Genomic DNA, 27,829 nt, shown 5'->3' with positions numbered 1-27,829 from the left:
GTCATCCTGCTGTCCGCCAGGGCCCCCAGGTCCCTTTCCCCTATGCTGCTCTCTAATATGTCATTCCCCAACTTATACTGGAACCTGGGGTTGTTCCTGCCCAGATACAAGACTCTACACTTTTCCTTGTTGTATTTAATTACATTTTTTCCCGCCCAACTCTCCGGCCTGTCCAGGTCTCGCTGGATGGCAGCACAGGTGATGCTGTTGGCAAACCCTGTGCAAAACACAGACAACAAGCAGACAAAGGAGGAACAAGTGACTCTCAGGAAAAGAATTGTGATGTGATTTTTAGTTTATTTTGTATTTTTTGTAAAGCTCGTCCCCAGTGTGTGCTTAATAAATCATTAATTGCTGTTATTTCCAAGCTCAGATCCATTTTCACACAAATGCACTTTCAACTCCAGTGATAAAAAAAAGAGAGGATGCTTTTTTGTTGATTTTTCTTCAGTGCAGCCCTGAAGCAATAAACCAAATTGACTGCTAAATTTAGACAAGAACACAGTCTGGCCGAGTCATCTCAGAGGCCATAAATTTATTAATAAGGGAGATCAAGACGAGTCAGGAAAGAATCCCTGAGATGCAGATCTGCTTCTCCTTTTAGTGGGTCAAGGATAGTCTGGGATATGAAACACATATTGTGTTCTCCAGTTTGCATGTCTAAGTCTAGGCTTTTTCTCTTAGCCATGAAAAAAACCCTTGCAATAAGGAACAGCAACTGTCTGGACAGCCCTGAGCAAGACTTGCCCATGCTGGTGAGGGGGCTGGAGCACAAGTCTGATGAGGATATCAGGAAAAATTTCTTCATGGAAAAGGTTGTTGGGTATTGGAACAGGCTGCCCAGGGCAGTGGTGGAGTCACCATCCCCGGAGGGGTTTAAAAGACATGGAGATGAGGTTCTTAGGGACCTGGTTTAATGGTGGACTTGGCAGTGTGAGGTTACTGGATGGACTTAATGGTCTTAAATGCTTTTTCCAACCAAAATGATTCTGTGATTCTGTGATTCTGCACTGAGGGGCTGCTTGTTCCATCCCTGTGACTCCCCAGTTCTTCCTCTACCTTTAGGATTCCTGTGTTTTTCAGCAGTGGGTGGACAACATGCTTTTTTATTAGCAGTATTTCTTATCTGTTACCTAGCAAAGGAGTCCCTAGGAGTCTATTTGAAGCCCTAGCTGGTGCCTGCATATTTTTTGCAAAATAAGTGTGATGACTGATGCTCGGGTATATTCCTCACACAGTACTTATCCCCTTATCTTAGACTTTGTGTGGAGGCAGTTGGGTGTTTCACAAGTTTCTCCAGGTAAGAAAAACCCACAGCAAGAAAAAGTGATGTGTCTCCAGTGCTGCACCAATGAGGATACAGCCAAGCAGAAGATCCATTGCATGGCAAGGCAGGAAGATAAAGAGGTGGAATATGAGCTGGGAATTAGTTCCCCTCACTGGAGGAAGGGATTGAGTTCCATCTTTCTTGGTGAGGAGAGCAGGCAAGAGGGTGTCACTTCAGAGCAGTCAAGGGCATAGTCTGCCCTACTGCCCTTCCTCATGTCCTTGTGCTGCACAGACCTGGCATGGTGTGGCAAGAACTTCTCTCCTGAAGAAGCCTGGAAGCTTCTCCAGGCACTAGAAACTAAACCTGGCTTTGAAAGACATGTCCCACTTCTCTCATGATCTTCCTGCCCCACACAACTCATTCCTCCTGCAAGGGCAACACAGGTACAGCCAGGAGGGTCACAGATTTTTTCATAGTTTTATGTGTCCATTGGGAAAACACCACCAGATGGGACCGACCTTGTGTCCAGAAACTGGTTAGTGCTGGAAGAGGGACTAAGACATTTGCTTAGAGCTATTTCTGCCTGTCATCTTATCCTCCTGTCCATGCCGGTTTTTCTGTCCCACGATTGTCTCTCATTTTGTCTTCTCCCATTCACACCTGGGGATCAGTGTCCACAAAGGTCTCATTCAGCTTTGCAGTGGCAGATTCTGGCAACAGCTGCATCTGCAACAAGGAGTATGTTAGAAACTGGGAAAGATAAGAGGGACACTGGAAGCCAAAGATGTGTGGCAGGAAAAGTGTCAGATGGGAATGGAGGTGGTCTGTACTACCTTTTATTGCCGGAGAGCCTGTTTCCCTGCAGTAATGCATTTCTGCAGGAGCTGGTGAAGGCAAACACGAATGGGTTGTGTGATGCTGCAGGTGCTTACTCTGGGGTTAGAGCTTGCACCCAGGAAAATTACAGCCTTTTAGTTACCTAGCAGGAAGAACCCACTTTCATTTACTTTGCCACAACACTTGTGTGTGCCTCACCCCTGTGAGTCAGGGAGAGAAAGACACTAACTCGCTTCTGTGCTTAGAACACGAGCCCAAGGCTGGGGGACTGCCATGAACTTGACCGTCTCACCAGTAGCATCTAATTAGAGGTTCTTAGGGACGTGGTTTAGTGCCAGATTTAGGTTATGTTTGGGCTCGAAGATCTTAAGGGTCTCTTCCAACCAAAATGATTCTATGATTCTATGATTTAATCATGAAGTTTTCAAAATCTATCAATGATTATGAAGATTACAACTCAGACTAACTAAAGCAACTGCTTGAATTCATAGCCGGTCCCCCAAGTAACAACATGAATCCAATTCACTTTCTCCAGGTGGCTTCAAAGAGACATTTTACCCGACTAAAGGGAGTAGAACTTGATCCACAACATCACACAAAAGCATCAGCGTTCGCTCTGCTTGGCCAAAATTCACTGTGAAATGTGTCAGCACAAATGTGGGTGACATACGGCTGTGAAGAAATTAGGACACGTTGAACATCACTCTAACAAAACCATGTTACCACAACACACTCTACACAACAGCCTACCCTTCAGACCATGCATCCCACCCCAGCCTGTCCCAGATTCGTAGGCCTGTCCCAGCACACCTGAACCTTGTACAAAGGCTGAAGAGCAAACTGGTCTCAGAGCAGTCAGGAGAGCAGAATGCAAAACCCCTTTATTCAACGCTGGCGCTGGCTTCCTTGTGCACAAAAAGCGATGAAGTGCAGTTCAATTCCAGACTGTTGCCTTAAGTGATAAGGTCTTTATCTCCTTTTTCTGGCTCGCAATGAGCTAATAAGAGTGAGACAAGATTTGTACCTTGTTTGGGCTGGAAAGCCTTGGTTGAACAGATTGATCATTTATGGGTGCTCGGTGCTCCTTGAGCAGCCCCTGCTGGTTTTTTCGTCCCCCATATTTCAAGGCTTGGGTGCCAACACAGCCCCGTGCTGGTGTCTTCTTGCTGTTTGCCGTCTCTTGTCTTTCCCCATTACTGTGTCTGTTGCTTCTCCAAACAACAGCAAGTCTTTCCTCTCCTCCTCCAGCACGAAGCTGGGTTTCCCCAGGCAGGATTTTGCCTTTGGCTGAAGGGAAGGAGAAACAACCCACAATTATGGGTAAAAGTCCCTCCATTCACATTCCCGGGCTACAAACTTGACGTCAGAGATCATGGACATTAATTAGATAGCGCTCATTATGCTACCTGCTCCTGGTGACCCAATCTACCATCAGTAGACCTGCTTCGCAGAAGCTGAGAGCAAGTGATGTAATTTATGGCTCCTGGTGTCAGTAAAGCCTTTTGCACTGGTGGGAAGAGTTCCTGCTTAGAAACAACTACTTTGCTGTCTTTGGGGTTTCTTTTTTTCCTTTAAATTACCCAAGTTCAGCACTCTACTGAGCAAACAGGGGACAGTCCACTCAAAGAAATAACTACTGCCTATTTTATCCAGCAGCACTTCTCAGATCTGCTCGGTTATTCTTCTTAAATTGCTGTCTAATTTTCAGCATAAACAGTGCCTAAGGGACGTGCTTTCCATGATCGCAGCTGTATTAGAAACCTGCAAGAAAAAGAAGAGCTTTTGTTGCTGTTGTAAGTCCTTTGAACTCCTGAATTCACCTTCCCCAAAACACACGCACATACAATGCAGAAAAAAATGCTGTCTTAAAGGACAGCCAGAATAAAGGTTGACACATCTTTTCTTGTCATTTTCTAAAAAACCCCAAGAAAATAATCACATTCCTGCAATTAGGACATGCACTAAATATCACGTATTTTGAATCAGCTTTTGGAATAAAAACTAAAATTAAAATAAATACATTTTCAGAGCAACTGGTGGGTGTAAACCAGGGATGTAATTCTGGATCGCAGATCCATCCTCAGAACAACACAGAGCTCCACAAATGTGACTAATGGTTGATCTGTGCATGAAAAATAAGAGTAAAAAATAAGCAGGGTAAATACTGTTGTTTAATTGACTTCTGCCACTACAAATCCAGGCCAGATGCAGCCCTGCATTTCCAGTCATTGAAGAAAGAGCCTCATACAAAGAAAATCTATTTTGCAAAATACACAAGTGAAAGAGCTTGGAAGGTCACCAAACCTAAACAGTTAAAAGCAATTGCGTTTCAATTAAGTTGCACTGAAACAAACAGGCTTTAGAAAGAACGGTAAACACAGAAATGTTTCACTGAGCATTAAGAAGAACAAAGAGCGTATATCTTCTGAAATGCGTTTTGAGAGCCATCTTATCCCGGCGCAGACATGAGACATCGAGCTGTGTAGAACTCTCAACTTCTCCATGCCAAGCGAAGCACAAATATTAAATAGTTTTTCCTCTCCGTTCGAGATTAAATAATGGCAAGACAGCCATCTGAAGCAAAAGGGAAAGAAATGGCTGCACGGTATTAAGAGAGGTAATTATAGATGCAGATTAAAAGGCAAGACTGAGTGGTGGAAGAAAAGGGAAGAGTAACCTCCGGCGCAGAGATACGGACATGCAGCAGTTGTCAGTCACCTAGCAACAAGTTTCCTATCCCTGCTGTGCTCTTTAATTCAGCAAATCTGCTCAGGATGTTGGGCTGTTCTCCTGACAAAACGCATTATGTAGTAGACTAAAGGATACAAAAATCCACTGTACACAACACTCTGCTCCCTATTGACCACTGATCCTTTCTCTCAACCCACAAAAGAGGCTTGCATAATGCTCTGAAAAGAGAAAAGTCTCAACAGAGAAAACATTTGCTTGTAATTGAGATTGACTACATAATGAAAATGATGTTCTTTTTTAAATTCAGCTTGTTGAGGCCATGCTTTTTGTCTCCTGGCTCTCAAAACCCATCCCTGCTGGGAAAAGGGGCAAACATTGTACAAACTCAAATCTGTGGGTTTTTTCCCTTCTTTTCACTGGAAGCACACACACGCACGCATGCACGCACATGCATTTTGTGGCTAAATGGGCAAGACCGGCTCCTAAAGACTTAAACAAGTTTGAAAAAAGAGAAGACAAATAAGAAAATTGCGGTGTGTTCCTGTGTTGGAAGAAAGCTGCCTTCCTTCTGCAGGGAAGCTGGGCTGCGAGGGCAGGATATATTTTAAGATTGTTTTGTCTAGCTGAGAAGTACCACTGTGAGAAGAAGAGTTGTTTTATCACTGAGTCCATGCAGTAAGTTCTAAACAAACCCAGAAATGACCTGTGTGCCCACATACACACACCCCCTACCTCTGTATGGATGTCACTATTGTGCTTTGAAATAACAATTATCTAAATACAAGTAATTAAAAGGGGAATGAGTTTAAAAGACCTAAGTCTTGGCACTGTGAACCTTACTGTGGTCCATGGCAGAAGACTGGGTGAGTGCTCCTCACCGAGCAGCGTCACCGCTGCCAACACCAGCAGAGCTGAGGGTGCTGGGCCAGGAGTGTTGAGTGTCTTCCTGAGATTTATTCATAGGTCTCATCTTGAGTCCAGAAGCTGGGAGAAGGAGAGGAGAAGGCAACGGGAAGGAAACCACAGCCTCATCCATCTCACATGGATGCCCACAGCAAACTCAGAAGAACCCTGTGAAGAGGGGTTGGAGCCCAGCTGACACACTCAGCTCTTTGGGACAGGAGCAGCTCATTTGTCCCTTTTTTCACACGGTGAAGGATCAGCATCCTGGGAGCTCCACAGGTGCAGATAATGGCAATAACACATAACAAACTTTTCCCTCAACATCAACCAGCTGACTCCGCATCCACACAATTCCAGATAAACCAGTGGTAACCCCAGAAATGATGTGGAGCCCCTTCTGGAATACAACTTCTCAGCACATCTGTGCAGAGCACATCGTTACATCTAAAACTGAGACTGCAGAGAAGACGAAACCGTTCCAAATGAGCCCCAGGGTACCCGTAGGGAACATAATGAAGACTCAGCTTCCTTGGATTAAAAAACCAGGCTCCCAGCTGCACTGGCAGAAGCCCCATAGCTTCACTGTCTAAAACACTGGAGGTACAGGTAGAACAGCACTTTTCTTTCTGGACACCAGAACTGATTTATCTTCATGCTCCAGAGTAAAAAATGACAGTGTAACTTATTATATTATCTGATGCTTACAGAACAGCAGCACTTGGAGGCTGGGTCAGCCCAGGATAAGCCTGATGGGTACAATAATTCAGCCCATCAAAACAGACCCATTTGGAAGTTGAGAACCTACACCCAGACCTTGTTGGTTGTGGGTTTTGTTTGTTTGTGTTTGGTTTGGGGTTTTTTTTTGGTTGGTTGGTTTGTTGGTTGGTTTTTTGTGCTTGGCATGGCAAAACCAGGAGCAATTGGTGTGGGCTTTCCTTAGGGATCATCTCATAGAATAAGGATAATCATGGAATAATGCTTCATTAATAAGAGATGGGTAATGCTGAGTTTATTCTCTGGCTTATTGAAAGATGTTTAACAATTTCTCTTCTATATTGATGCTTTTGCCAGGCTAATATTTATTCTCATTTTGCATTGTTTTGTGTAGCAAATAACAAGGTGGGTTCTTTGTTTCCTTTCTTTTCAGAACCATGGCTCTGAAGATATGGATGGTTAATGTAAGCAGTATTCACTCCAATGTGAACATGACAGATAACAGATTGGGAAGGACTGCCAGGAATGTGTTGTGCACCAACAACCAAGAAAATAAAAGTTTTATTTTTAGAAGTTTCTCTCTTAAAAACGATTGTCCCTTTGAAAAAAAAAATCAATTGATTTTCAATATTTTTTTCCCAAATTTAAACAAACCCAAAATTTATTTCCAACCAGAAAGTAAAAATTGTGCAAAAATGTGAAGATAATTTCAACTGATAAACACAAACTTCAGAGGGAGTTTCACAAAGCTGGGAATGATCAGAAGGCGATGAGCAACAGTAGAAAAGTGGGTTATGTGAAACCCCAAAAGAGATGCTAAAAACCTGAAAGAGTAGGAGACTTAGAGGAATGCAATGAAAAAACCAAAACAAAAGCAGAAGACGTGAATAATTGTTGTGCTGGCCAAAGACAATTTGCTATTTCCAAACACAGTGTAGTGTTGTTTACTATAGAATTCAAGGCCCTCTCTCACTCAGTGCTGACAGATTTCACAGGAGTTACACAGGAAATCCCCTGTGAAGGAGTTGGATCAATCATAGAACATGCAAGAGTCCAAATTGCTGGTCGGGGGGGAAGAGAGAGGCAGATACTTAGGTTAAGAAGAGACCAAGAAGAAACTCCTAGTACTACAAAAGGAAGAAAACACATAAAAATGTTTACAACCATTTCTGGAGATTCATAAATATGGTCAACAGGGATATTTGTTTTAAGTCTACCTACAATAACAACCTGTATAAATCCTGCCCAAGCTTAACTCTGTGTAGCTCCTCTCCTACTGAGCCAGTGAACACCAGCTGTGGAAGGGACCTTGTCTTCTAAATGCAGAGTTTCTCCTAAACAGGGTATTTAATTTTCAGGTATAGCTTTTGGAAAAGTTTTATCTCAAAAAGGATAAAATTAAGGTGGACACTGGGGTCAACGTGGAATAGTTGGATCGCGTCCCACCAAAAATAGGGATCGCGAGGGATTCTCCTGTTGATATTTTAAACTTTTGTTCATGCGAGTTTTAATCAATTAAAATGCATTATCCACCCTCTTAACTTTCTCAGAGAGGATTATCTGACATTTACTATTCACCAGTTTTGCTGAAAAGGTTAATAGTTCACAGGCTGAAGTTAGAAGTAAACAGAATTGATCATTCCTAATGCTTGGGCTGAAATGGAGGGGCTTTGTGTTGACAGGCTAGGAGATGTAATGAGCCTCTAGTACATTCTTAAGGCTTGTTTCATTTGCTCTGTGAATGGGGAAAGTAAAATTATAGTCTATAGGTGTTTTCCATGGTTCTTTCATAAGCAGGCCTCCTGACACCAATTAAAGAGATTATGTCATCAACTGAAAAGAAAGCTATAACCTTGTATGTTAATGCCGTGATTACTTAAGACAGGGTCACTGGACCCAATAGAACAGTGAATGACCTTGGTGAAATTAACTTCGGAGCTCAATTCCTAATTAACTGTTTTCAATGAAAGAATGTGTGATTTCAGGCTATTGGTCAAAATATTCACTTGTTTCTGTACAAGGACTTTGCCACCAGAAGTTAGACTCCAGCAGCATAAAAAAACAGGAATAAGATTAGGAAATGGCGAACAGCATGTCCAGAGCTTTATGAAAGCAGATATTGTGCCATGGATATTTTGCCTGAAAAATCTTATTCTTTTGAGGCTTCTTTACCCACAGTGCAAAAATTACAGTCCTCGGGAGGAAATGACACATTTGAACACACATGCAGGACAGACGAAGTTGAAAAAAATTGCACCAAAATACTAAAAACTAGCTCTGTATAAAATATTAGCATGTATTTATACATGTTATACATTCACCTTTTTAATTTTTTTTTTTTTTTAAATGGAATTGCAGCCTATACAAAAATTTGGTCAGGGAAGCTGTATTTTGTAACATTGGAGGAACGTGAAAAAAAGACAAGGAAGCATTTTTAAGCAGTTTTCTGCATTCTGTCTCAGGTAAAGTTAGCGATGCTCCAAAAGGAGGGCAGATTGCCAGAGCACCCCTTGCCTGTGTTGTGGGCTGATCTCTAGCAGAGATGCACACACTCGGTCCTAGTGCTATAATATTGGTCTGGGCTCTGTAGTCCCCCCCAAAGCCATTCCTCAGCACTGAATATATATTGGATCTCTGGTCAGTGATGCTGAAGTCACACTTGGACGTGCTTTGCTTTACCAGGAAGAAATGCACATCTGAAAACATTTTCAATACTAATAACCATCTGATCTGGCTGTAAAAGAAATCAGTTTAACTCTTTATAGGTGTGGTTCCAGTCATATTCAAACTAAGAGTCCAAGTCCTGAGGATGTTCCTAATCCAGCAAGCAACAAATTCCCCTTCAAAATTATTGCAAAGTTAATGGCAAAAGTTAATTGCTCCATCTGTAGAAAGATCTAAACAGCTTAATAAATTCTTTTTACAGTGCTTTGTCATGACAGCCAGTGTTGCAAACATGAATTTTTCAAGCCAAGTATACGTTTAGTTGCCAGGAGGAAACGGGTTTTGGCAAAAGAACAACCACCAGTTAGCACTCAAAGAAACTCCCCCAGTCTGTGCTCCAAATAAAATGCTCAGCCACAGCACTTTGTCTGATAACCAATTTTGGACTGTCTTCAGGTTTCAAAACAGTCTATTAATAATAACTGGATAATTCATACCACAGAACTATCATTTCCAAGATCTCCACAGACAACCTTTTGTCAGGTTATTCTTGCTTCATGTATTCAGGGTTACCTTCTTAACACCAGAGGGTTGGGAAGATCCTTGAAGAAGAAAAAGGCATTCTTTGAACTTAATTCTGCAACAAGGGACGAATTCTCACAGAACCCACAGGGCTCCAAAGGCAGCTGATGTCTTGAGTCACCCACGTGAACACATTCTGCTTCCATGGGGCTGAATTTACAGGCTCAAATGTTATGCCTGTGCAGCTCTGAGTATGGCAGAACTTTCTTCCTCTGAGGACTAGGAGCAAGGCAAGTGTGGTGGCTACCACGATGGTGAGGGGTATGGAGCATATTTCTTATGAGGAAAGGTTAGGAGAGCTGGGTCTATTCAGCCTGGAGAAGAAAAGCTGAGAGGGGACCTCATAAATGTTTATAAATATTTCCAGGGTGGGTGTCAAGAGGATGGACCAGACTCTTTCAGTGGTGTCCAGTGATAGGATGAGGGGCAACAGGCACAGACTGAAGCACAGGAGGTTCCATCTGAACATGAGGAGAAACTTCTTTACTTTGAGGTGCCAGAGCCCTGGAACAGGCTGCCCAGAGAGGCTGTGGAGTCTCCTTCTCTGGAGACATTCAAACCCACCTGGACACCTTCCTGTGTGATCTGCTCTGGTGACCCTGCACTAGCAGGTGTGTTGGACTGGATGATCTCCAGAGGTCCTTTCCAACCCCATCCACTCTCTGATTCTGTGATTCTGTGACAGCGGAGGTATCTGTGTGCCATGGGCAAAACCCCAAAGGGAGCCTGTAGCAAAGCCAAGGAGTGAGCCAGCTTCCTCAAACTCCATCTCTTTTCACAAACCACAGCTGTGCCAACCACACAGCATCACTGGTTGACCACCAGGCCAGCTGCTCCTCCCCTCACGTAGAGGGAAAATCTGCCTGGGCTTGGACACAGACATTCACTGTTCATGGGAACACTCGGAAACATTGGAGTGCGGAAAAGTCTTTTCCCACGGTCGCCAGGTTGTAAAGCGGCGTGGTTAAATGGGCATCCAGCTCTAGGGGACAGCTGGAGAGTCTGAGGAGACACACTGGGAATTAAACTGGTGTGATCTGGGTAGCATCACTGATACCTGCCTGGAGATACAGCATGGGGATGGGCGGACATTAGTTAAACTTGAAGATTTGTGAAACCTGTGATGGCGTAATACAGGCAAAACAAAATACGCAATTCAAATCGAATCCAACCAAATGTGGGCAGCTGCTTTCTCTAAGAAAAGAACCCAGAAAACTAAAAGTCGTGTAGCTTTCTGTCTTTATTTTTAGTTCAGATCAAAAACATACCTCTTAGACTGGACATGAATGTAATCAAACAAGCCCCAGGGCTGGATAAGACTGACTTCAGATAACCACCTTTCGCACTCCTGCTCCTGGCTAATAAATGGTGAAAGACAAGTTAGTAAATTCGCTGAAAGGTGCAATTAAAAGCAATAGGGACATTCTGCCCACTGAAAGCAATGTATTCCTTACTGCTAGTTTGCAAAGAAGAGAAAAGAATAGGAATGGAAAAGATTTCTCCCTTCCCTGTGGACCACCCATGAAAGTTTTTGTCTCCTAATTCTGACACCAGAAAGAAAAGAGATACTTGTTGCTTACAGCAATGCCTGGAGCTCTCACGTGCATTTCTCCCCATAGGGTACGGCTTTGGGAAGCTAACTGCATGAACATGCTGTCGGAGTAAAACAGGTGTTGCAACACCTGCATTTTCTAAAGCTGACTTACATTAAGAATCTGCATTTTCAGAGGATCAGAGCATGTGGTTTATGCAGAAGTGATATTTAAGGGACTGGGGATGCACAGAACTACTAAATAGGAAAGCTTAATAACTTGTGGCATGAAACCCTGCAGATCATTGACTGCCAGAGCTAAATCCTGGGTAGCACCGAGCTCTCTGCAGGAATTCAGCATGGGAGTGATGTTCAGAGAGTGGCAGCAGAGTCACTTGGTGTGATTAACCTTTTGGCCCACGCTTTGGCCTTTGCCTGGGCCTGATGACAGTGCTCAATGCAGCTCCTTAGATGAGGCTTCTGAGCCTGCAGAACCAAAGCCAGCTTGGTCTTTGCCACCGTTTTCATTCAAAAGCCAGGTCGGAGTCAATGAGGTAGCTTTTAGTGAATATTATGGTTGCAAAGAACGTGACGGCAGCAACGCTCGGGCTGGAAAGCCTCCTAGCACTGAGGATTTTCTAGGAACAGGGAACAGCTTATGGGCTACAAGGGCTGAAGTGCTTACTCACATGAGTAAGGGCTACTAGCAGCAGGAAGGATTGCAAGATTAAGCTCTTAAGGAATGAAGTGCTAATGGGTCTGATGTGAAGTGGCTCTGCAGTCACACAGTTAGGGATATGGCCTGTGACATAACACACTCAGCCATGCGAGCTTCATGTGCACATGTCCATGTCATAACACCAGCAGCTTGCTAAGTGCACATAATCCCTCCCATCAGAGACACAGGAGTTACATCCTTGTAAAAAGCATGTTGAAATCCTGAGAATATACACTCCTTTGTGCCAACACTCGTTCGTACCTCGAATCATACAAGGGGGGATACATGTTGGATAAGATCCCCTTCAGCAAGAGCCCTCTCCACCCCTTGTCCATATTTGCTAGTGTACAAAAGGGTCAGAGCAGCAGAAAGAAGTTTGAAAAGCTCAGTTAAATGCAGAAAGGTGATTCCTGCAGCAGAGACAGCAGAAGGTGGCAGAGCATCCACCTTCCAGGGACAAGTTCTGGTGCTGAGGCTGTGCAGAATAGGGACCTTAGTGAGACAAACCACTGAACAGAGATGGGTGATAACTAAGACAACTTAGAGAGCTCATTCAAGTACAAGTGCCAGTGGGGCTTTCCTCCTCATGTTACCTGTCCAGGGTTGAAAACATTCAGAATGTATTTACAATCAGTGTGTCTACAAGCTCTGAGAGCTTTGTTGAGGTCCAGCTATGGGTCCTTTCGAGTATTATGGCCATATTTCATGCAGTGCTTCAAATTAATAGTTAATACCTAATTCTATTAGGTTTTATTAGTCTTCCTACCCTTCTTGCTCTTCTTCTTCATCTTCTTCTTTCTTCTTGTTATTACTAGCCTCATTACTCGCATCCAGCCTGATCATGCTCTCATGGTCCATACATACAGCGCTGCATGGTTTCAGTCCAGCTCACTACAGCTTTCAGCTCAAACAAACCTTTTGCTCACACTTGCCAGTTGCCAGTAACTGCAGAGAAGTGATTTTCCCTCGCACCCCCCAATCCATCCTGGGTGCAGCAAGTTGCCTATCTGAAATGCAATACTTCCAAGAGATGCCTCTTGCGCTGGACACACAGTCTAGAAACCTATCACAAGGGAAATAATTTAATTACTAGTATCAATCAAAACATTTAATTCAAATGCTTGACAGCACAGAAAAGCAGTGGCAGGCTCTAAATGTCTTCCCCAGAAAGCAGATTTGCCTTGTAATCATTTGGGAATAAAATTTTCCAAGGGGAAATGAGAGATAAGCGTCAGAAATGATTGTCATCCATTTCCTTCCTTGCATTGTGGGCTATTTCAGAGATGACTGACAATGTCTTTCCTTCCTACTTCCTCTGAAGTCCACTTTTTCTTTTCCTTCCTCCTTTTTCACTATTACAAGTGCACAGACCCTGGGGAGCAGCTGCTTTCTGTGCATATGGAGGCAGCAGTGTGTTTGCACAACTATTTTTCACTGAAGCAGCCTTCCCAAAGCAGCCTGAGAAAAAGGACCAGCTGCGCACAGCCCTGGAGACCCTGCTGGGGCAAAACAGGCTCCAGCATGGCCAGCTTCCCACAAGATGCTCCAGCAGCATCCACGTATGCTAACAACAGTGAAATGTTGCTTTTACACAGCACTCTTCTCGCCAGCAGATCTCAAAGCCCTATACAATGGCAGCACCACTATCTCCTTTTCACAGGCAGAAATGATCAGTCCCCTGGTCATTTAAGAGGTCATCATACAACTGAGAATGGAAGAAAAGGCACTTGTGTTCCCCAGTCATGGTTTCAGCCTCTAGGCTGCACTAGTTCTTCTCCCCAAAAGGAATTAGAGAAGGTGGTAAAGCTACTATTATACTGTTTGCTGATGGAAAGCCAAGCTATATCATAGCAAGCTTGATATCCATGTTTAGGAAGCCTCTGATTTAAGTACTTCTTTGACAGGTCTTCTCCTTCAGCTTGTGGAGCCCAACCTAGGAGGGTAGGGATTGCAAAACAGAGAAGGTAGCTGGTATGCAGCTACAGGATGGCTTGAGGAAAACAGTGCGGCAGCACAACTTGTTAGGCCAGCCTTCCCTCAGATCAGATGGGATGCTGTGTCCTCCTAAGCTGAGAACCTGGTGCCAGGGTGTCTCAGAGCCACCTGGTCTCCTACGCATGGACAAGAACAAGAGGAGACTGAGGTGTGGTTACAACCTCATGGTGGTTACAGCTTCCTCACAAGGGGAGGAGGTGGGGCAGGCGCCAATCTCTTCTCTTTAGTGACCAATGACAGAACCTGAGGGAATGTCAGGAAGATGTGCCGGGGAGGTTTAGGTCAAACATTAGGAAAAGGTTCTTCACCCAGAGGGTGCTGGACACTGGAACAGGCTCCCCAGGGAGGTGTCACGGCCCCAAGCCTGACAGTGTTCAAGAAGAGACTGGACAACACCCTCAGACACACGGTGTGACCTGTGGGGTTGTCCTGTGCAGGGACAGGAGTTGAACTCGATGATCCTTGTGGGTCCCTTCCAGCTCAGGACATTCCACAATTCCACGACCCTAAAGGCAGCACACACCGCTGGCCTGCCTGGCTCAGGGCTGGCGTCTGGGGAGGAGAAGAGCCTGAGTCAGGCTGCAGATTACAAGAGCTGGAGCAACCATGGTGAACTCCTCTTGACCTTTCCCTAACCTACCGATGTTCGAGCACAAAACCTCAGGCTTTCATACGCCACACGTTTTCATTCATTTTTACAGAAACATTCACGCTGTGATTATTCCAGGCTTTTTCTGTTTCCATCCCCTGGGGAATGACGACCCAGGCACAGACAAGACACCTTCTGCCAGCAGTTACGTGCTGCTCGTTGTCACCGTGCTCCAGCACTCTACCAGGAGGGACCTGCTCCCCTCAGCCTTGCTGTGCTCTTTTCATCAGCTGCGAATTTTATTTCCTGACAAAAAGGAACTGGAGCCCTCTTGTGTTGAGTTTCGAAGCTGCAACAATCCCTTCAGAAATCCCTTCAGATTAAGCCACCCCAGCTTCACCTGGATGCTGTAGACAAGCCACTATAAATAGGAACCTGTCTGCTCTGCTTGTCTTTGCGTTACCAGTGACATTACATACAGTGACACTCTGAAATAGATTTCAGCTTTGAAAGCCACAGACTTAATCATAAAAAGATAAATAAAAACATTCTATGCTATAAAGCCAGCCTACTCTAATCTCAGCTGCTGAAAAAGGTGTCTTTTTAATCACTGCAGTTTAATTAATAGGGTAAAATGCATGTGAACTACATAGGAAGCAGATATTAGAAAGGGCAGTGATGACTATAGGCATTGCAATTTCACTTGAATTTCGAAGCTGCGTGAAATAAATCAATCTCTTTTCACACCTGCAAAATGATTGATTTCCTCTGAGTGGAAACTCAAAGTGAGTTTCTGTAAACCTGAGACCTTTCAGTATGTGGAAAGCAGTACACACACTTTGGAAGCAGCAACATCTTAATTGATGAGAATTTCCAGGATTATTTGAAACTGATGTAAATTTGGTGTTATTTTTAATGATTCTATTATAAATTATACTGTTCTGCCTCTTAGTAATATTAGCTTGGTGGTAAAAGCTGATGTTGAAATCACTTTAAATACAAGTATCAGTATCTTATTTTGAGAAACTATTATTTCTGCAACCACAATTGTGTCACATTTTCAAAGTTGGGGAAAACCTAGGATTATATTTGCCTTAAGTTTGTGTGTGGGGAGAGATTTTTATTTGCTGTAATCCCCTTCTGATATAAGTTGCTATAATAAAAATCTAGTCAAAGACACTTAAAATTGTTTGTCTTGCAGACTACATTTAAGACAACCTGAAATAATTGTTACCTGTGCTCTTAAGTCCTTAAGATGCAACATATTTAAAGGGTGGCTACAAAGATGGAGACTGCCTTTTTACAAGGAGTCACATGGAAAAGATGAGGGGTAATGGGTACAAGTTATTCCTGGGGAGATTCTGGTTGGACACAAGAGGGGAATTTTTCATTATGAGAACAATCAGCCTTCAGAATAATGTCCCCTGGGAATTGGTGGATTCCCCAACGTTGGACACTTCTAAGATGCATCTGGACAGGGTGCTGGGCCATCTTGTCTAGACCGTGCTTTTGCCAAGAAAGGTTGGACCAGGTGATCCTTGACGTCCCTTCCAACCTGGTATTCTATGATTCTATTAAACGTTGTGCCTTTCTCTGCACGTTGCCATCACCCCTATCTGTATGTACAACCCAAGACCATGTGTTCCCTTTGTAAAAGAAAGATCTAAGCTGTGGACCAAGATTCTCTGAGCAACTAGAACTTTCCAGCCTCCCAGCTTGTAAGACAATACAGGCACATGGCTTTTTATGAACTGCTGAGACACCCTCTCAAAATTCAGGCCTTTTAAAAATACCTCCACTTGTTCTTTTGAAAAGCAAAAAAACCCAAACGTTAATAAAAATGCCCAAAAGCATCAATCACTTAAAAAAATTGTCTACATTTGGTTGACAATGTAGATATATTCAGCACAGGTGAAGGTCATGTTTGATCTTTCTTCATTTTGCTTCCTGGTTCTCACCATATGTCAAAGATCACGACTGTAATCTGACACAAAAGCGTCTTCAGCAAGTGATGCATTTCCTCTGCTTGTGGTTAAACACAACACCTACAGACAGAATTATATTTTATGTTTCAGGCCTGAAGGAACAACAACTGGAAGGGATAACTTGTAGGTATTTCAGCTTTTACTGCCTGGATTGCAGAGCACACCAGGGATCGAACAACAGCGTGCAGTTGCAGACTTTCACCCCGGCGCAGCTGAAATGGAAATAATTGATGCCGATAGTACCTTTCACTGAGAGAGAGTTCCTAATACCTCATGCAAACAGCAGCTGTGTGTCTGAGAGGTCTAACGAAGCAAAGGAGGAAGGCTCTGACAGAAGATATTATGGTAATGTACTGTAATGGGGCTTGCTGATTTGAATAAAGTAGCATGTTAAACACTCCACAGTCTCTTTACTGTGTGCCATGGCTCTATTTACAACCCTATATTTAAGATATTTGCACTCAATACAATCTGAGACAAGCCAACGTGCCCAGATTACAGTACTTTTCCATCTATTTTCTTTTTAAAAATTTAAAAAGGATACATAGAAACTTCGTCCCTGGTGGAAACCTGACAGCTGTGAACAAGCTTTGCAGCAGCATCCTCATCGTTTACCTCTTGGATGCATCTTTTGAAACGGAACATTTGTCCCAAGCCCAAGGTCAGCACAAAGTCACCTGTCACTTGTAGAAACACTACTGGTCTCAGAAAACAGCTAACACTTGTCTTTGTAGTCATTAGAGTAAATAACATGGTTTATTACCCATTCATAATGCAAAAAAAGCAAACATTAATAAACTTACATATTAACAGATGTAAAGCACCATAACCCATGGTGGATGTGTGGTATTATGCCCTGGTTGAGCACACGTCTTCCTCCCAACTGAATCATGCACATGCTGTAAGAAACACAGATGGTTGATGTGATAATAATGTAGACCATTAAATGATTACAGTCTACTACTCACTTGACCTCTGCAGCACTTTCTTCTTCAACCATCTTTTGAAATCCAGCCTCTTCTTCTACATTCATCTTAAAGTGTCCATCGCTCCTTCTGCTGCTGCCCACCTACCTCCAGAATATCTCACTCCACCACCTTCACCTTCTCAAACTGTGGGTTTGCTTCATCACCTGTATGGAGTCACTCATGGACCAGGTTCTACCAGGATGGGCTGGGTGCTCCACGGCTGCCTTGTGAGAAGCTGATGGGGCCACTCCTGCTCAGCCCCTGAGCTGCTGGTGTTGACCAAGGGAAGAATAAGACCATAAGGGCCTGATCCTCTTCCCATCCCCTCCATCCATTGAGATCACAGCTTGCACTTATAGAAGGAGTCACAGTTCCTTTAACCTATAAATTGCATTTGTAGTTTTAGGTAATTCTTATGGTTAACTTGAAATGCAAACTTTTGGTGCTTCAACGTTCCTTCACAACATTTTCCTTAAAATTAAGGAAACTTAAAATGGAAAATTCTCACAGAAATGGAAACGCTTAGTTTTGGTAGTGGCAAAGTGGCTTTTTATGAAGAGCTTAATTAAATCTATGCAATTTACAGCTTTCTGAAATAGCTGAAATAGTGATTATTTGTTTATTTATTTTACATTTGTCTTGGCTGAGAGATTTCGCAGCTAAATATTTATCCTTGTTTCACTTAGGGACCCTGCTGAGCTCTGGGGCTCAGAGATGTGTGTCCTGTGTGCTGTTCTTAATGCATCCCTTGTATTGTCTTCCTGCTCCTCAGACACCAGTTTGCCTGTGAAGGTGGCATCTGCTCCTTAATTATTTGACTTTGTTTTGCCTGGTACCCTGCGTTTAACACATCAGGAGCTCAAGAGTGCCCACTGCTGCTGGACCGTTTCTGTATACATATTTAACATCTTCCTTATAGAAATCATAGAAAGGTTTGGGTTGGAAGGCACCTTACAGATCATCTAGTTCCAACTTTCCTGACATAGGCAGGGACACCTTCCACTAGAACAAGTTTCTCAAAGCCCCATCCAGCCTGGACTTGAACACCTCCAGAAATGAGGCACCCACAACTTCTCTGGGCATCCTGTTCCAGTGCCTCACCACCCTCATGGCAAAGGGATTCTTGCCTATATCTAATCTAAATCTACTCTCTTTCAGCTTAGTGCAAATACCATTTGTCCTATCACTACCTCCCCTTGCAAAAAGTTCCTCTCCAGCTTTCTTGTAGGTCCCCTTCAGGCATTAGCTGGGTGCTATAAGGTCTCCATGGAGCCTTTTCTTCTCCAGACTGAACAACCCCAACTCAGCCTGTCTTCATAGGAGAAGAGCTCCAGCCCTCTGGTCATCTTCATCGCCCTCCTCTGGACTTAATCCAACAGGTCCCTGTCCTTCTTTTGCTGGAGATTTCCTAAAATCCTCCTGTGGAGGTGTTGATTTGGTTGGTCCACAAGAGTTTGATGGCTGAGAGTTGTCTCTGGTGCCTGTAAATTGAGAACTCTTGGCTTAAGAACGTGGTGCTGAAGAACAAGGCGCTGAAACCTGCTGTCCATGGCAAACTAAGAGGAGCTTTATGTACAATTTTTCTGCCCCTTTTGAGGTGTAAAGATAATCAGGAGCCAACCCCATCTGTCACAGCACACCACGCCATGTGATATGAAGAGGAAGAAGAGGGCTAACAGCTTGGCATGCCCTATGCAGCCATGGGGCAACCTTCTTGCAGCCTGAAGACCTTATGGCTGCCTTTCAGTGTTTAAAAGGGGGCCTAGAAAAAGGTGGGGACAGACTTTTCAGCAGGGCCTTTTATGACAGAACAAGGGGTGATGGTTTTTAACTAAAGGAGGAGAGATTCAGGCTGGACATGAGGAAGAAATCTTTTACAATGAGGGTGGTAAAATACTGCAACTGGTTGGCCAGAGAGGTGGTGGATGAACCATCCCTGGAGACATCCCAGGCCAGGCTGGATGGGGCTCTGAGCAACCTGAGCTGGTGAAGATGTCCCTGCTCATGGCAGGGGTGGCACTGGATGAGCTTGGAAGGTCCCTTCCAACCCAAACTACTCTATTCTATGATTCTAAGAGTTGGGCAGGACCATCAGGACCACACAGGGACCTGTGGTGTGGTAGTCCCGAGCTGCTCATGGCTTTTCCACTGCAGAAGGAACCTTCTGTAACGTGCATCGTGGAATAGCATGGCCAGGAGGTATGGGGGCAGGGAGCAGCCTCAAAGTCAGAGCGAGCTGTGACACTGCGCTGCAATGTCATGAGCTGCTACTGCTCGTAGGGCCGTGGAGAATACATGAGAACTGACAGTGAGGTCAGGGAGATAATATGAAGGAGCTAAAGCAGCTGGAAACCTGGAGAGAAAATGACAAGTTCTTTTGCACTTTTTGAAGCTGAACCTTATTTACTTCTGGGGACAGATGATCTGAAGAACTGATATAAACTAGTGGGTACATCAGAAATTCAGGGGAACCAAGAAAAATGTGGGTAATAAGTAGCAGAGGAAAAGGGGGCAAGGGTAATTTTGGATCGAAAATCAAAACTACTAGAAATTTTCATTTTGTTTAAAGAAATATGCAGAAGAACACTAATTGGTAAAAAACAACCAACCAACAACAGTAACACAAACAAACAAACAAAACCCCAACAACAACACAACCAAATGTATTCATGCGTGAGCAGATCTGAAGTGTAATCCTCTCAATGACACGGTGGTCACCCTGGATTTCTTTTAGCGTATATGGGGGAGGAGGGAAACAGCAGTCAGCCAGCAGCTCCCCTGACAAGGCAAATCTTTCATCTTGCATAAACCTAACGTAATTATCTTCTTTGCCACAGGAACCATGCTGCAGACATTGAATTCGTGGTTCGTGAGCAGGTGTTAGAGGGCAGAAAGCGCTTGGCACACGTTAGGTTCAATGGAGAGACAATTTTCCCCGTGTCCCAAGTTTAAGTGCATCACGTTTTAAGTTCTACAAATGCAGGAATGCAAACTGGCCGACAAAGTTTTGTGAATTGGACCATGAGTCATGATTAATTTATCAAGCTGTTCTAAATACATCAACTAATATAAAATAATGGAAATATAAACAAAAGTTATGTAATTCCTCCTTGTCTGTGCTCGGGCCCTGCTTGTGATGGTGGAAATATAAACTGAAGTAGAGCATATAAAAAGATTTCCTAGAAAAAGCCTTTGCTTAATGTTTCCTATGCATCAGATATTCCACTTGCCTCCCAGACGCATATATTCCAAATCATGCTTTTGCTGTCCACAGAAAATTCCTCCATCTATTTATACTTTCAAATCTGTGATCTTATACATTAATAAATAGTAATGAAGTCCTGAAGTAAATACCAATGTTATGGTTTCACTGGAGATCCTGCTGACACTTATGAATATCTGCAGCTTTCATGGTTCAGGACACTGGCAGAGCTCACAGATTCTGTTAAACTTTATCATGTAATTGTACATATGGTCTCTCTTTTGAAAGTATAATGCATGGGGTTTATGGAATATTTCTGTTAGGCAGCACAGCATGTGCTTGCTTGTTTTATGAAAAGCCACGTTTTTGTGTGGATATGTCTTCGCTGACCTACTAAACCCACCATTTTTCATCTCAGCTGACACCAAACAGCACACATAGTCTAGACTTTCCCAAGCCATGGAAATATTGCTATCTTGTGATTACTCGCTACTCTGAATTAGTCATCCATTTATATGTCTGTCCATTTATACGCTAGGAGATAATCCAACAAGACTAATGGCCATTTCACTTCTTGTGTATGCCTTTGTCTATCAACAGGATTACAAGACTCAGTTCCCTGTGGTGGAAAGTTTAGCTCAGTGACCCAAGAAATACTTTCCAATTGAACGCTGTCATTGCCCTGCTCCAAAAGGTAAGAGGGAGGAATTCCACAATACAGTCTGGAATTGAACTGGGCATGGGACAATCCCAGACCAGGGATTTTGCTGCTGGAATAAGGCCAAGTTGAAGACCTGAAGAGCACCAGTAGCAATTGGTTTGAATCCGGCTTCTCCCAGAGATGTTTAAGAGATGAAGAGCAAAGGACTTGCTATAGAAATTAATTTCAGCCTCAGGTTCAGGGATAGTACAGTGACATCTGAGCCAGTTTCTTGCCAAAAGCTGCTAATAATAGAATACTGCTTAATTGCAAAATACAGATGCCATAACATACATTCCTTCGAAAGACAGAGTCATAATATGCAGTATCTTGCATTTATACCAAAAGATGGGGACGTGGGAGGGAATTCTCCACTCCAGAAATCGCTGGCACAGGATAGCTTTGCTCCTTGTATAACAGGGAAGATCCCCTCTGTCTTTGGTCTCCCAAAGGTCCTCTCATCCAAGCAAGAATCAAATAGCTGCAGTCCCTGTTCTTTGCCAGAACTGGTAGGAAATCAGTAGCTTTCAGGTAAAATAATGGTCAAAGCTCACTTTTTACATGGTTAAACTTCCACAGTCTAAGCGAGTCTCATGCTCAGTCGTCTCCCATCTAACATTAGATTTGATGGAGGCCTTGGGACAGTCAGAATGGGAAGACCTGTTCAGACAACTCTTCCTTGGTTCAATTGCAGATGTCCTACGTACACAGATGTTCACAGTAACTCTGTCCTGCCCGTGTGGGCCCCAGATGAAAGGAACTTTGTTCACTTGCTATCTGGATCCTGCGGTTCTTCTGAAGCCCAAACACTACTCTCATTTGAAGAATGTTGAAAGTATTATGTGTTATCTTTTGGGGAAACTTTTTATAGATCAACCTCTGGAAACAGCCACCTTAATCCTCTGTTTGGTCACTAGTGATGTAAGACCTGTGGTTGTCCCTGATGCTGCTGAGGATGATACCTTGAAGAGAACGTCCAAGGCCAGTGGGATGGACTCCTATTAAGGGAGACACTAGATCTCAGAAACAGGTGGGATCTTGCTTGCGGACTACAGGGTGGCAGCTCTGAGCACAACGTGTAAAACCAGCTTTTTAAGAGAATGCATGAAGGACCTTTAGACTCTCTTCTCTCCAGATTTCCAGAGATGTATTTATACCGGTCTAAAATAAATGTAACACAGAGGAAGGGAGAACAGCTTGCTGCATATGCCACAATACAGATCAAGTCAAGCGAAAAAGCCAGTGTTGGTGGCACATGAAAAATTAGCTCCCTGGAGCAAAGTAGGCAATGACTTATTTATGCTGGCTGGAAAAACTGCTTGTTCTATACACTTGTTCTTCTTCTACCTATAGCTCTTCCCAAGTAAGGTTAACTTGCCTGGTGATTTTGCATATCAGATCTTTTTATTAGACACAATAATGTCTGTAGATGCTGGCTAATGTAATACATGTGAGTTAAAGGACTTGGCAGTGGGTTAAGACATGTAACTCCACCCCAATTATCCTCATTCTGATAAAGGGAGGAAAAGCAGTGACAAAATAATTGTGTACCTAAAGAAAGGTTGTACGGTCATGTTCTGATCCATATTTAGCAGCATTAAATTGCAAAATAGCACCATGATTTCTGCTTATGTTCAACAGAAAACTGGAGAAAACTGTTTGCCCTAATGTCCAACCTCAGGGACCTGAGAAGGGTTGTACAGAAGAAGACAAAGAACTAAGTTCTTGTGTTTATACAAATACCAGGACCTGGCCCAGCAGTGAGTTGAGACTAGATTAAAACAACTAAACTGCTTTCAGTATACACAGTGAGTCTGGTAGGACCTCTGCCATTGCCTCTGCTTTGCCTTCTCCATGGCTGAAGACTTTGTCCAACATGTAGACACACGTGTGACGCCCACCGAATGCTCCATGACACCACGGTGCCCAAAGACCCCACCTGAGACCCGAGGGCTGTGCAGAGCCAGGCACAGTCCTGGCTGGGAAAACCAACTGGTTGGTTTGGAACCAGCAGAAAAGAAGCGGAGGGTAAGGGGAATGGGAGGGAAGGGTGAGTGCAGGTGGGTGTGCGATGTCTCTGCCCCATGAAGGAAAAGTTGGTTGAATATTGCTAAAAATCACAGCTGGAAAAGTGAATTTTAAAGATATTCATGTGAACTCACCAAATTAGTGCACTGTTTGCTCTATTGGTTGTAACATCTCCCTACTACCCCAATCATTTCTTGAGCTATTTCCTTTCTAACAAGTATAATTACTGCCAGTTCAGATAAGCCTAAAAGTAACAAAATAACATCCTTTCCACTTATTTTTTTTTTAATTTTGCTTCTCCACAGATGAGGTCTTTTAAAGGTCATATCTTGACAGGATTCCATTTTTTACCCCCCTGTTGTGCTAAAATAGATCAGTATTATTGACCTTGACAACAACGCCTGAAAGGTTTAGTGACAATCTATTCTGTATCAATGAGCACATAAAACTGCTTTCATGGGCTGGGGCGCTCTCCGTGCATTTGATAGCAGGCAGATCGGCTTTTCTTGACAATGCATCGAGTAAAAAGATTTAATGTATCCATCTCAACATGAATTGGATCGTACCCTTCTGACATGAGATCCCCAGCCCCAGGGAGAGCTGCGCTCAGCCTTGTGTCGCTGCATTAGTCACTTGTAATGGCTACACGAAGAAACAGAGCATGACAAGAGCTAAATAACATGGTGAGCGTGGAAACGTCCAGGTTTCCCCAGCCTCTCTGTTTGCCCAGACCTTTTGAAGATTAAAAGCAATAAAATGCTTTTAAAGGGGGCTTATTTTTCTTTTGAAACCACTCTTTTCTTTTTTTGAAGCATGCTTTGCAAATGTAGACATTGCATGATGGCAACCATGGGTTCTGTTAAGGATCAGACAAGAACCCTGCGTTGGCTCTTTCAAGTGGCTTCAGATTTGGGGTGGTAAAGCAGCTGATCCACTACTATTCAACTGGGGCCAGTCCTTAGCTTGTGTGTGCTCTTACACCTGCTCCGGGGCAACGGGTCCCTCTTAATTGAATTTTTTCTTTTCCTCTGATTTATTTTTTCACTGATGTCCACTTAATAAAGTTTAAATTCTGTATTGGGTGAAACTCTGGCACAAATGAAGGCAATCCAAACGTGTCAGTGGTGTCAGTGGGGGCAGGATTTTACTTGTTTAGTTGGAAACAGGTTTTGCCAGAATCCTGACTCTTTCCCCTTGAGTTATGGTGATTACTGGGGGAGAGGCGAAAGGGGGAGGGAGAGGGAAGCATGGTACTATAGAAATAGATGAATAAAAAAATCACAAAGTGGGAAAAACGCACAATGATTGTTGTTCTAGTGTTCTGTATTAAAGTTTGAAAAGCAAGGGACATGAGGAAAAGAAGACAAGAGAATTTTAATTTCTCTGGTTTAAGGGGTTATAAATAATCTTTGCTAATGGGCTGAGTTACCTCCCATCATTAGTCTTATCTCCATGATGCCTGTTCTATCATGTTGTTCATTTCAGGGTTAAAATATTCATCTGGAAAAGCAGCAACGCATGGTAGATTTCCCCAAACCCAAGCAGGGAGACTTGTTAACCAGCCCTTCCACTATTCCTGAGCTGGGAAGTCAAGCAAAGCCTTGTGCATTTGGCCTCAGGGTGTTCTCCTCTGTCTTACCGTGTCCAGAAGTGGGATGGAAGCATCGTGGCAACTCTTTGTGATCTGTTCTGGAGATGCAGGCTTGCAAGGCAGGCTGGAGTTGTCCACAGACCAACAGCTTCTGTATCAGTCCAGAGGCAACTGGTATAATAGAAAACATTTAGAATCATAGAATCATTTTGGTTGGAAGAGACCCTCAGGTTCATCGAGTCCAACTGTAACCTAACCTAACTCTAGCACTAAACCACGTCTCTAAGAATCTCGTCTAAACATCTTTTAAACCCCTCCAGGGACGGTGACTCCACCACTTCCCTGGGCAGCTTGCCCCAATGCCTGACAACCTTTTCTGGGGAGAATTTTTTCGTAATATCCAATGTAAACCTCCCCGGTGCAACTTGAGGCCATTTCCTCTCATCCTATCACTTGCTACCTGGGAGAAGAGACCAACACCCTCCATGCTACAACCTTCTGTCAGGTAGATGTAGACAGCGATAAGATCTCCCCTCAGCCTCCTGTTCTCCAGGTTAAACAGCCCCAGTTCCCAGTTAGAGGGAAAAGGTGTAGCTCACTGCAGCACAAACCCAGGAACATAGAAACACTGAGTACAGCTACATCATTCTTCCCACCTGTGTGGGGATGAGGGATGGAACTGAGATGAATGTTTGCCGGTGCACACACATTACTGAGAGCCAGAGTTTATGCAGAACCCCCTAAAAATCCTCCTTTACTTCTCAAGAAAAAGAATACAGCATTACTCTCTCAAGAAAGGGTGTTTCTGTATTTCATATTTCACCCATATGGGCTTGTTTGATTCTTGCAGTGCAGAAGGCACAGAGAATTGCCAAAAAAAGATCTCTGATCATGGTAAGCTCAAGGACCACCACCATCACTTATATAACTCTAGTTGAGCACAGCATAGTTGCTGCAGGTCTAAGAAATCCAGCTCAGATGGCTGGTAAGGCAAAGTCACTGGCATTCAGATTCCTGTTTCAGTCCTTTAAAGGGTAGTTTGTAGATCAAAGGGGTCTTAGAAAAAATGAAAACTCGGGTTATTTGAAATACAATCTTGGTTGGAATAAGCCACTGTGGGGTTCCTTTCCTAAGGCAGCCCCTACCTCCAGGTGTTGCTCTGGGAGTGAGAACAAAAGGGGGAGGTAGTGGATGATGAACAAAACCCCCCAAAAGTCAAGAAAAGAATGAGAAGGAAAAGAGAAAAGATTAATCGTTCCATCACCAGCAGACTCCCGAGCAGGGCATTTGTTCTTCCTGCATGAAAACTCCTTCCTTTGCCATCCAAAACAATCACCTGGCATTTAGCTTGCCTTCAGCCCTTTTCCCCCATTTCAAGCATGTAATTATTTACACCAGGTGCATTGCTCCAGCCCATCTCTGATGACGTCCCCATTCACAAGTAAAGGATTGTAATTTGCCAGCCTGCATTGAAGTTTCTTTGTCCAAGTCTCCTACCCCGGGTGTAATGTTACATTGACAACCCGCACGGCACAATGGAAAGGGAAATAGAATTTACCTGGCGAACAAAGGGTATTAGTGCTCCCTGCCTCTAAGCCCAGGTGACTGTACAGAGCTGACTGCAGGGTCTCTGGTGACAGAAGCCTTGGGGTCATATAAAATCCATCAGCGTGGCAGCAGCGCTAGCAGCTACACCTGCAGCAGCCCACGGACACACGCAACCACGCTGCTTTGTGCTGTTAACTTCGGATAAACACTGCTGGTGCTATTTAAAGTTTAAATTAATGAAAAGGTTGTAGCTGGCAGGGTCCTCGGTGCTGATGGAAGGTGTTCAACTCAAGCAGCATTCGCCCCCTCCCTTCCTGGCTTCTAATAGAGATTGTCCCATCGCTGCTTGATTCAGACTGTGTGGACTTTTGTGCATGGAGATATCATAGAATTATAGAGTAGTTTGGGTTGGAAGGGACCTCCAAAGCTCACCCAGTGCCACCCCTGCCATGAGCAGGGACATCTTCACCAGCTCAGGTTGCTCAGAGCCCCGTCCAGCCTGGCCTGGGATGTCTCCAGGGATGGTTCATCCACCACCTCTCTGGCCAACCTGGGCCAGGCTCTCACCACCCTCAGGGGCAACAATTTCTTCCTCGTGTCCAGCCTGAATCTCTCCTCCCTTAGTTTAAAACCATCACCCCTTGTCCTGCCATTGCCCTAGACTTTGCTGATGGCTGCATTCAGGATCAGGTAAGGTAACAGAAACACTGTGAAAACTCTGCTCCCATGGCACCCATGATGCTGCCTCTCTGTTTCACTGAAGCTCCTGGAATTTGCCTGTTGCACCCACATGCGGCAGGACATGTCCCCCTCTGTGGGTGGCCAGGCGCTCTCCCCAGCCAGGGCTGATCCCTGACAGATGCCCCTGGGCACTGCTGTAAAACAAACAAACAGCGACAACCATAATGAGGGGAAAGTGAGGAGTGGGGTGATTTCGGTTTGATGTAGCAAGTCCTGGCAGGGATGAACGGGGGGATGAAGGGAGTCTGAGTGCTCCTGCCTTAGCCCTGGCCGTGTAGCACACATGCCACTGAACGAGGCTACTTGCAAGCACAATCCCTTTTCATGCATCTAAATCAAAGGTGTCTCCTGTCTTTCCCTCCCAGAAAAATCCCAAGGTCAGAGACCACACAGAGATGCAAATAAAAGTACAGAGACAATGATGCCAGGTAATCACTGTCTCTCCCATCACTTCTCATTGCTTCCCTTCCCCGAAAAGCGTGTGCAGTGAGCTAAACAAGTCCTGGATGCTGGAGGCGAGAAATTCCTGCTTGTTCAACTTCAGCCTGCATCCCCAGCTGCTGCTGTCTCAT

The 27,829-nt window shown here is 44.0% G+C and overlaps 1 long non-coding RNA gene across 1 annotated transcript; it reads right to left on the bottom strand.

The window, feature by feature from the left end:
• Positions 1-27,651, bottom strand: LOC110361549 (uncharacterized). Its single transcript, XR_010472713.1, has 3 exons — positions 25,017-27,651; positions 17,283-17,378; positions 1-3,868 (listed from the first exon to the last, which is right to left on the bottom strand). It is a non-coding gene; the product is annotated as an uncharacterized LOC110361549 (long non-coding RNA).
• Positions 27,652-27,829: the final 178 nt, after the last annotated feature.

The sequence above is a fragment of the Columba livia genome, chromosome 5, assembly GCF_036013475.1.
Source record: "Columba livia isolate bColLiv1 breed racing homer chromosome 5, bColLiv1.pat.W.v2, whole genome shotgun sequence".
Classification (NCBI taxonomy): domain Eukaryota; kingdom Metazoa; phylum Chordata; class Aves; order Columbiformes; family Columbidae; genus Columba; species Columba livia.
The sequence above is the reverse complement of the archived record's forward strand: the minus strand, read 5'-3'. Positions and strand labels throughout refer to the sequence as shown.